General features: G+C 46.2%; 1 long non-coding RNA gene across 1 annotated transcript; it reads left to right on the top strand.

Moving 5' to 3' along the window:
• The first annotated feature begins 2,647 nt into the window (after positions 1-2,647).
• On the top strand, positions 2,648-10,698 carry LOC147113512 (uncharacterized). The gene is made up of 3 exons (XR_015079222.1): positions 2,648-3,270; positions 3,363-3,623; positions 10,302-10,698. It is a non-coding gene; the product is annotated as an uncharacterized LOC147113512 (long non-coding RNA).
• Positions 10,699-11,084: the final 386 nt, after the last annotated feature.

The raw sequence follows: 11,084 nt of genomic DNA, 5'->3' as shown, positions 1-11,084 counted from the left end.
TCCGCTCTCTCTCTTCCCCCCAGTCGCTCTCTCTCTCTCTTCCAACAACAACATGCCCTCAAAAGACCCTCGGCACCGCCGGGCACTTCAACTAGTCTATCTATCTATATATATAAAAGGATACATCTGTCTGTCATTCCGTCTTTCTGTCTGTCTGTATTGTATAAAACTCGAAAGTTATAGAGCGTACCTACATGTGTGTTACATCGAAAGAAAGCTTACGATTCCAGAAGCGTCATAAGCATATTTACGTTTTGGCGAGACAAAAAATTGCACTCACGGTATCCAAAAAACATTCAACATTCTGCTCATTATCCGCTCATTAGCATCGAGTGACATTGAGGTAGACCAATCGTACGGTCGAGCGACCCGATGGTCGACCAATCGCTGCGTGGCGGGGGCGGGTTCCTGGCGTGTGCGGGCGGGCCCTCCTACAGTCGAGTGACGGGATGATTGACCAATCCTACGCTTTGGTGACCTGACGGTCCACCAATCGGTGCGTGTGTGGGCGGGCCTTATCGTTCTGAACCGAGGTGAGTCGCCGCCATCTTGATTCCAAACTTTTCATTTCTTTTTCCCGCTTTCTGCGTGTTTCTTTTCAAATCTACATTTCCAGCAAAAAAAAAAGTTGCTTTTAAAACACAAATTGTTTTTAAAAAAAGTTAATTAATTTGTAAATCTTTTCTGTAACATCTAGAATTTTCCTACCTTTAACCGTTTTTCCAGGCCTGTAAGCCTGGGCCTCTGTTGCCCAGCCACGCCCAAGCTACGCACCTACCATCGCGCTGAACAAGCGGCTCGCAATCTCCGCCATCTTTGTGAAGGCTGGAGGGGGCGGGCCTGAGCCGTGCGTCGCCACCGCCGCCATGTTAGTAAAGGCGGGTGGGGCAGGAGTCAGCGCGCGCGACTTGAGTCCGGCCGGGCCTCACGCGGTAGGTTGCGCGGCGGCATCTCTCTCTCTGCTCTTGAAGCCAGCTCGGGCGGTGGGCAGGGCTCGGGAGATCGGGCCTCCAGAGATTGGGGGGGGCGGGGGGGTCGAGCCTCGGGAGATCGTGGGGGGTGGCGGGGCTCGGGAGATCGGGCCGCGGGAGATCAGCGCTCGGGAGTTCGGGGGCCGGGGCGCGGGGCTTGGGGAGATCGGGCCTCGGGAGGGCGGGGGCTCGGGACATCGGGGGGCAGGGCTCGGGGACTCCCCCCCTCCCCCCCTCCTCCCCCCCTCTCCCGTCCCCTCCCCCTCCCCCCCTCCCTCTCCTCCCCCTCCTCTCCCCCTTCCCCCCTCCCCTCCCCCCCTCCCCTCCCCCTTCCTCCCCCTCCCCTCCCCCCTCCCTCCCGCCCCCTCCCCTCCCTCGCTCCTCCCCTCCCCCCTCCCCCTCCCCTCCCCCTCCCCCTTCCTCCCCCTCCCCCATCCCCTCCCCCCCTCTCCTCCCCTTCCCCCCCTTCCCCCTCCCCTTCCTCCCCTCTCCCCCCCTTCCCCCCTCTTCCCCCCAGTCGCTCTCTCTCTTCCCCCCGTCGCTCTCTCTCTTCCCCCCAGTTGCTCTCTCTCTTCCCCCCCCAGTCGCTCTCTCTCTTCCCCCCAGTCGCTCTCTCTCTCTCTGCCAACAAACAACATGCCCTCAAAAGACCCTTGGCACTGCCGGGCACTTCAGCTAGTCTAATATAAAGAAAGTCTAGCATTTAGTGTGAGCCTGTGTCTGTCCACACCTCAGGCATCATACCTCTGGCATCACACTTGATATCCAAAGTATGTATCATCCCTGAACCTGATTGACTCACTTGCCATACTTCTAAAAGGTAACTATACATTTATTTATTTTTTATGTATAAACAATAGTAAAAAAGTAAAATGTGACCTTTTGAACTCTTTCTAAGTAACCTTCACAGGCCCTGAAATTCTTTGGGCTGAAGAGGGTGGAAAGTCTGATTTCTATCCAGGGGAGCCCAGAATTTGGGGTGGGTTCCACCAGGATTCTGCCCCATTTAATATTTAAATATACTATTTTGAGAAGCAGTGAATACTTCGAAGGTAACTGAATTGGTTTATTTTTTGTGTAAAGACATGAAAGTAATGTAAAGGTTGAACTTTTTAACTGAGGTTAAATTATGACTTGTAAAATGATGAATACCATGAAGCAATGTATTCTATGTACTAGCTGATCCCTCATGGCATTGCTCATGGGTAACCTAGGCTTTGAATGTGTTTATGCTGTTTAGCATGGTCTCATTTGAAGCTGGGGATGACATACAGTCATGGGAAAGAGGACAGGGAAAGGAGTGTATCTGGAGGGGGTGGGGGGGTGAAGGCTTGTTGGGAAACAGAATATAGTAGAGGGCAGACTGGGGAGCAGCGCCCAGCAGGGGGAAATGGGAGGCAGAAGTAGTGCACTGCTCGGGCTAGTGGAGGGGAGAAGATCAGGAAGTACGGGGGTAGGGGGAGGGAGGATGGTGCGGAGCACAGCAGGGCGGGAAGATATTAAGGCTCAGTCGGGGGGAGAGACTAGGGAATAGAGAAAAGTTGGAAGGATATAGAATAGAGCAAGGGTTCTCAACCGGGGGTCCACAAGAAGATTTTAGGGGGTCCGCCAGTTGGTTTGCCCCATCAATATACAGGGGAGACTACTGATAAACATCAGTAGTCACCCCTGTATATTGAGATGAGTGGAATAGTCTCAGCGATACAAAGACTGTGCATGCGCAGTCAATTCAGGTTCTTACTGTTGGACACCATTTGTACAGTTAGACAAGTCCCTTTACAGCAGTATTTATCTCGGAAAGTTTTTTTTTGATCCGGCCTTATTCGCTTCCACGTTCATAAACTACTCACCACTTTTAACGATTATATAAAATAGTGGGAGTTCTAACTTATCTTCCGGGGGATTAAAACCCGAGTTGGGGGACATGGAAATTCACAAGTTAGTCCGGCGTTGTGTGGGCTCAGGTAGCATGGGCCTTTCTTTCAACCTATTTCTTTCCTCTTGTGCGGAACCACCCTGTGTTGGTTGTAAGCTGCTTGTGCATTTGAAAAGAGATAATTTTTTCCTGGTGTTTGAGATGGGAAGGGGACCCGTCAATGAAGAGAGTGCGCGCGCACCACATTGCCTTGGAGGGGGTGGGGGAAGGGGAGCTGAAACAAACTTTCCAGTCTCTGGGCCTGCGGCAAGGCTGTAATAATCGGGATCCGGTGTGACTCTCTCCTTCAGTGTATATGTTAATAAAATAGCTGAAGGCGTTATCACGATTTTTAATTCTCACCAGCAACAAGCTTCACATTAAGTAAGTACAGTAAAGCAAAAATAATAATAAATATATATGCTTAATTGTATAACAAATTTTTATACAGAGAAAATACTTGTGTTGTGTTACAGGTGGTCAGCGGAATTTTTATTTCACAGGAGGGATCCTTGGAAGCAAAAAGTTTGAGAAGCCCTGGAATAGAGCACACCAGGAGGGCAGCAGGAGTAGAGTGGTATACATAATTTTAAAATGAAAACCACAGGTGTTCAAGCAGAGTCGGGGTTTCTCTGCTAAACAGCACCAGGAACACACTGAACAATAATGCCAGTCTTCTGAAAATATTCTTTTCCTGGATCTGATTTTCAATCAGAAAGCTGTATCTGAACAAAAAAGTAAGTATTTGTGAAATCAGAAAATTGTAAACAGTATAACATCACCGTAAACACCTATGGTGCTTCGAGCCTGCGCATCTGTTGTGCACTAGACTAATTAAGGCTCTGATTTGTATGTTAATTAGGGATTCTCCAAAATGGATTTAGAACACATGACTGGCTTTCCAAATGTTCAGTGTCCATAAAAAGCGAGTGTGGCTTGGGATGCCTCTTCCCTACAATTGAGTTAAAGGTGTATTGCTAGTTATTAACCGTTTGTCGTTCAATGCTTGTGTGCTATATTGCTGTTATGGAATAAAGAAAGTTAAAAAGCATTACAAAGTATTTAGAGCACAAAAACAGACCAAACGGTCCAACAGGTCTATGCCGGTGTTTATGTTCCACACGAGCCTCCTTCCATCCCTCTTCTTCTAACCCAATCAACATATCCTTCCATTCCTTTCTCCCTCGTGTGCTTATCCAGCTTCTCCTTGAATGCATCTATGCTATTCACCTCAAGTACTCCTTAGGGGAGCGAGTTCTAAAATTGTCACTGTGGGCTGGATTTTGCCAATGGGGAGCTTTTGGAGGCAGGGTTCCCACTTGTCGGGTTTTAGTTTCGCCTCCATTGACTTCTAGCCAACCCACACTATTTTCCCTTGATTGACCTTGTTAAGCCCGCCTAGCAGGCTTAGCAGGCCAATTAAGGGGAAGCCAGTTACAGAGAACGTCAGCGTATGACGTTTCATCTGTTAAAGATGAATTGTCATCATTTGACAGCTCTGTGAAGCTGTCAAACACTGACATTCTCTGTTGTTTGATGAGTTCTTGTATTCAAGACTCATCAAACCTATCTGCTGAGCAGAAATTAGATGGTTGTCGCATTGGAGAATGCAGCAGCCATCTGTCATCTCTGCTGGTGAGATGTGAGACTCTCCACATCTCCAACGTTTGAAGCCTGCAGGAGGAAACAAAGGTAAGTAAAGATTTTCTATCACTTTGCACTCATCTCACATACTTACCTCTCCACACTTGTACCCATCACTTACCTTCACAACGCACTTTTGCACCCCTCCGACGCCCGCAGACCCACTGCTCGCCTCGCTGACCCTGGCGGGGTTCGCAGCCTTCGGGAAGGCCACACTTGTGTGGGTAAAATGGGGATAATCCTCTTATCAGCCTCTTAACTACCTCCAAGGTGAAGGGACCCAGTGTGGGTTGGCTACCCGCCTCCTGGCAAGATGGTACGCCTCCTGGCAAGATGGTATGGAGGCGGGTTGGGGGCGGGATGGGCACCCGCCATCAGATTCTGCCATTTTCCCGGCAATCCCACCTCCATACCCGCCTCCCCAGGGCTGGTAAGATCGCACCCTAAGGGCTGGATTTTCCGGGGGGGGGGGGGTCAGCGGGCATGATCGGTGGCGGGTCGGGTGGGAAAGTGTTTTTTTTCTCCAGCAGGTCGGGACCCCATTGTGAACCCGCCACCACGCGCCTTTCCCAGATGCCAGGTCTGTCAGCACTGCGCAGACCCGACAGGCAGCGGCGGGTTCACACTGGGGGACCCAATTCAGGTAATTAGTGGCTTGTTTAGAGCCACTTAAGAATGAATTTCAGCTCACCTTCTGCATTTGACAGCTCGCTCATGGGGTCCATGCTGGTCGTGGACCATGACTGTGAAGCCGAGGTGGGAGGTCATTGGCCATTCAATCAGCTGTTGAGTTGATAGCTCCAAATATACAGTTAAAAGCTCTCACCTTACAGAGATATATTCCCTCAACCACAACTCTTCCTCACTGTATTTCCACAACAGATTCACCATGCTGCAAGTCTTTACACAAGTCTCCATCCAGTCTAACCTCATTACCTCTCACCATTGACAGATCGCTTCTGTCATCTCTACTTCACCCGCCATCTATTCCATCAGCATGGGTGTCCTTTATACTCTCTCACCTTGGTCCTCAGAATCCCACCACAATCAGCACCAACACCAGCAGCACCAGGCAAACCAGCAGCACCAACAACACCACCAACCTTCTCCGCAATCAACAGATGCTGCACAGGACAGAGGGCATCAGCACCCAACCACATTGCTGCCTGGGAGGCCAGGGATGGCCTCACCATGGCCAGATTTACTTCACTTGATGCTGTACACCCTAGCTGCCACATGATGCGCCAGGTTGGCACAACCCCACACCAACATCATAAAGGATCCTTACAATGCCCAAGCCGTTCCTTTCACACTCATCACCATTGCGGGGGTGGGCGGTACCGTTATGTCACATCATTCACTGCAACTCACTAAGCCACTTCCAAAGGTGCACGCAAATCTGTCCAAGAATGCAAAGTGTTAAAAATAAAGTTTTCAATGTTTGACACCACATTAAGAGAAACTTTACATGAACATTGCATAAGTGCCTACCCTTGTATGTTAGTTGGTATGATTGCACTAGGATGAGGGTGAGTGTGAGGGGTGGCTAGTGAGATGGGGATGTGATAATATAGATAAAGAGGGATGGTTGGAGGTGCAAGATAAGTTGGTGTGAGTAAGGATGTGTAGGAGTAGGGTAGGGAAGGCAGAGTGATGGGGATGTGATGAGAGGCACAGCAGGATGAGGTTGAGTGTGGCTTTGTACTAACGTTTCGTGATCTACTGAGATCATTGAAACTTTTGTGGCACTGCGCCCAGGTCCTCCTGACCACATCCCTGCTTGTGCCCTCCTCTGCAATGTGCAACCAGGCTGTGTTGATCTCCTGGAGAGCTCTCTGCCACCCATGGGAAGGGAAGAGGACCTCCCTGCGTGCTTTGACTCCCTCCGTAAGCATATGGAGGGAGTCATGGGAGAGCCTGGGTGCAGCCCTGCATCTCTGTGCAGTGCTTGTCAGTATTTGCAGCACCTCAATGCTGTAGAACACTGACAGTACAAATGTCAAAATAAAGTTGGCCATGATCCCTTTAAGGAAACCAGCTGATGACATGTCATCAAATGACGTCACCAGACCTGCTTCCTCTAATTGGCCAGCAAATGCATTGGGCGGGCTTAACAAGCCCAATCTAGGTAATTTCATTTCAGAAGCTGGAATGGAGCCAGCAGCGGGGTCAGGACCCACCACCGACGTCACCCGCCACAGACCCACCGAGGTCAGCAAAATCACGGCCTAAAAGTGAGGTGAGGTGAGGTTAGAAGAAACTTCCTTATGCGGAGAATTGTTTTGTTGGAGCATGGAATGCTTAGCCACAAAGAATGGCTATGGCAGAGAACATTTAATCTTTGAAGGGATAATTAGATAAACATTTGAAGCAAAGGAAGATACAGGGCTATTGGAAAAGTGGGAAGCTTTTGGATTGCTCTGCCATAGAACTGGCACAGACATAACTGGCTGAATGAACTGTAAACTTCTTTGATTCATAGATCATTAAAATGTCATGGTCATGTACAGAAAATAATCATAAAGGCTAATGGGATGCTGGCCTTTATATCTAGAGGACTAGAATACAAGGGGATAGAAGTTATGCGACAGCTATACAAAGCCCTAATTAGACCACACCTGGAGTACTGTGAGCAGTCCTGGGCACCACACCTTAGGAAGGATATTTTGGCCTTGGAGACAGTGCAGCGTAGGTTTACCAGAATGACACCTGACTCAAAGGTTTAAATTACGAGGAAGATATTACACAAACTAGGATTGTATTCCCTGGAATTTAGAAGGTTAAGGGGTGATTTGATCAAAGTTTAAGATATTAAAGGGAACTGATAGGATAGATAGAGAGAAACTATTTACGCTGGTTGTGGAGTCTAGGAATAGGGGGCATAATCTAAAAATTAGAGCCAGGAGTGAAGTTAGGAAAGGGTGGTAGAAGTTTGGAACTCTCTTCCGTAAATGGCAATTGATGCTCGGTCAATTGTTAATTTTAAATCTGAGTTTGATAGATTTTTGTTAACCAAAGGTATTAAGGGATATGTGGCAAAGGTGGGTATATGGAGTTAGGTCACACAGCCACAATCTCATTGAATGGTGGAACAAGCTCAAGGGGTTAAATGGTCTACGCCTATTCCTATGTTCCTATGATTCTTTAGTTCTAAACATATCTACCACGCACACTGAAATACTCAATCAAATTAGTTCAATTTCACTATATTTTTCAGTCTGCTACATTTTCATTTTGAAGAAAAGAAAGCATTAATTCATCCAAAAGTAATGCAATTATCTACAAGCACTAACCAGATAAGGCAAATAGTCATTCAATAATAAAATCACTGCCCAATTGCAAAACTAATCGGAAGAACTAGGAATTCACTTTTTTTCCTGGCTGCAGTGCATGGTGCCTTCTGTGCGCAATGGACTTCCTTAGAACTGGTCCTCATTCTCTGTCTAACATGCAGCATATATTGCTATAATTTTACCAACCTTCTATGAGCCATACTATAGCCACCCTGCCTTTGACTAGTCCAAGCATCTGAAATATTGCTCTCACAAAGAGACGGCTAGAGCAAACTATTTACCTTGCTCACCCATATGCATTGTTGTAGCTGTTCTCTGTTGGGATTGAGCAGAGGTATTTATCCATGGTGGCTGTGCATTTCTCATATCTTTGAGGAGCCATCTGCCTTCCTTCTCTTTTAAAGAGCTATGTTATGTTAGATTGCCTCACAATAAAAGCATCATGTACATGCCCCAGGAAAAGTGCATTGATGTGCATTATTGTATAATGATAGTTGCTCAAGTATTCCATGAGATAGATGGTGCGTGCACAAATCGAGCAATTTGGAAATCTTTTGTGGCCTTTGCTGCAGGTGGTCACTGCTGAACTGTATACAAGTTGGTGCAGGAAACTTTGTTATATCCGGCACCGATGGGACCGAGCTGTTGCCGATCTATCAAAACTGCCGGACATACCAGCGTTAATGTTGAAGCATATGGAGGTTTTCATCTCCGTATCTGACAACAAACACTGTTGCTTAGCAACAGCTTCTAAACTGTTGGCCCGTACCTTGGAAGCGTCTCTGTAGCTCAGCAACAGCTTCAGAGAGACTTTCCAGAGCCTGACTGTTGAAAAAAAGCCACGAGAAGAAAAAAAACCTAACAAAACGGCTCCTGATTTCTGCCGGTAGATCGAGGTTTCTGGACATACAACCTCCGGATAAACCAAAGTCTCCTGTGCATAGCAACAACAGATTTCAGTGACCTCTTCAATGGAGCTGTGCATAACAAAATAGCTAACTTCTATGGTGTTCCCTGTTGGAAGGTTTCTGTTGTAGCCTCAGTCATAGTTCCTCTATCACACCCAAGTAGCTGACCCTGCTGCAGTAGATCCACAGCCTGGGATAGTTACTGGAGTGAGTCTCCTATGACCTTCTGTTTCTCTATGAAGAAAAGCTCAGTAACAGCCACTGCTGTGGAGCAGGAACCAGTTGGTATCTCTTACTGCTGTGCTAATAGTTCCACATCCAGTTGATCTAGTGTTAAATACTCACTTTTGCAAAAGCTGCCAATACTGTATAATTGTGCATGAGTTTCTATAATTTTTTTTAACAAGGGCTTAACAGACTAAAAATGGTTTAAATCCATTTTTAAAGGGTAGGAATCATTAGAGAAGCATCAACACAGAAAATAGGCCATTAGAACTTTCTCCACAAATTCCCCTATTCTGTACTTTTCAGTAAGATTAGCAAAGACAGGAATTTCAGCTCATGTCTCATTTCACAGGGTCACGTGGCACATCAGTTGTGTTCATGACACCTTACTTTAACAACTGTGTGAAATCTGGGTAGGAGATCAATAATTTAAATTGTCAAAGTGGTCAGGTGAGAAATCTTACCAGCCAGTTAGACACAATCAGACACACAAGATTCATCATCTTTGACTAAAAAGCTTAACAAAACATTGCCTATATTGGCCCAGTAATTCCGTTCCAAACGCGTGAGTACGGTCGGGGTACTCACGCGTCTGGCCGGAGGAAATGCCGGTTTTCAGCATGCACAGCGCATGCGGGGAAAACCGGCATTTCCTGTCCTCTGAACGAAGGGGTTCAGAGGCACAGCACATGCGACTGCACAGGCAGCGCGTGCGCAGTGAACTTCGTCGATTTCATTCATGGATTCAGTGAGGTTAAGTCCTTACAACTTACACATGAAAAAAGCAGGAGTAAAGTTGCTCCAGAGGCTGCGGAGGAAGATATATTTTATCGTGGAGCTTCTGAAAGGCAATATTTTTGTTTGGGAAAGGGTTGAAAGTTATTTTAAGAAATGATGAGGTAAGTTTTAAAGTTTAATTTTTTTTTTAACGGGTTTTCAGTACTGTAGGTAGAAGGAGCAATTGTGGCTGTGTGAATTGAATTTGCTGTGTTTATTAAATGTGAAAATGACTGTTCTAAAATGAATAATGTAACATTTCCAACATTTTTAAGAAAGAAACTTTTCATCAGTAAGTAATTATGTATGTATGTCTGTATATATTCCTTTACGTATATGTATGTATGTATATATTCCTTTACTTATGTGTATGAATGTATGTATTTAATTATGACTTTGAGAGAAAGTAACTTATTGGAAAATCATCTCGGGTTGTGAAATTGATCAGGCGGGTATGATGTATTACCAGGACGATAACGCGTTTCTCCTGCCATAGGCCGGGGTGATTTTCTAGCCAGTCACTTCATTAAAATTACTTTAACAACTCTTTCCATTTCTTCCTTGCAAGAACGTCTGTGTAAGCAGGAGGCCTGTGAGCGAGAAAAATGCCCGGGAACTGCTAGTAGCCAACACCTTCACGAGCTAGTGGCGCCTTGTACCTCCCCCTCCCCCCGCAAGGCAAAGAAAAGAGCAGACACAATTTAAAGTGAAGCAGTGAACTTTTATTGCATCATAAAACAGTTTTCAGGGTCAGTTTTGATGTAGATAGTTTATAACTTTAAAATGTTAACTAGCTATTTCCTGCTTTTCAAACATTTGTAAACATGAATAGTTCAGAAAAAAATGTGTTAACATTTTAAAGTGACTTTTTCTGTTTTCTTAGTGCAATAAAGACATTCAAGGTGGAAACTAGCTATGTTCTAATTTTCAAATAGTTGTTGTAAAAATACTTTGGCTCCAATAAAAGTTGCTAATTTTTTTCAAACTGACTACAGGCTGCACTGTTTAAAGGAAAAGGTTACATATCCTTTCAGTCACAAATAAACATTTCAATGAAAACAGCAAACACAACATTTTACATGTCAATAAAATGAAAAATTTAACAATTGCACGATTTGCCCCCTCGCATCTGCGACTGAGGGTCCAAGGAGGTGCATTGCGCAAGAGGTCATCGTCGTACGTATCCTCACACTGTTCCCTTTCGGGAACTGTATGAAGTGGTGGAAGGATTTCTGGCCACGTTAACGCTCCTTCCGTGACCATAACCATCTTCATACCAGCCATTAGGGTGGTTAGTCCTATGGCGCGAGGGTTTTACGGGCTCCCACAACCCATCTGAGGGGGGGGGCCA

Source organism: Somniosus microcephalus, chromosome 8 (assembly GCF_052327205.1).
Source record: "Somniosus microcephalus isolate GS21.2 chromosome 8, FLI_Smic_1.0, whole genome shotgun sequence".
NCBI lineage: Eukaryota > Metazoa > Chordata > Chondrichthyes > Squaliformes > Somniosidae > Somniosus > Somniosus microcephalus.
Note: the sequence above shows the minus strand (reverse complement) of the source record. Positions and strands in the feature narration are given on the sequence as shown.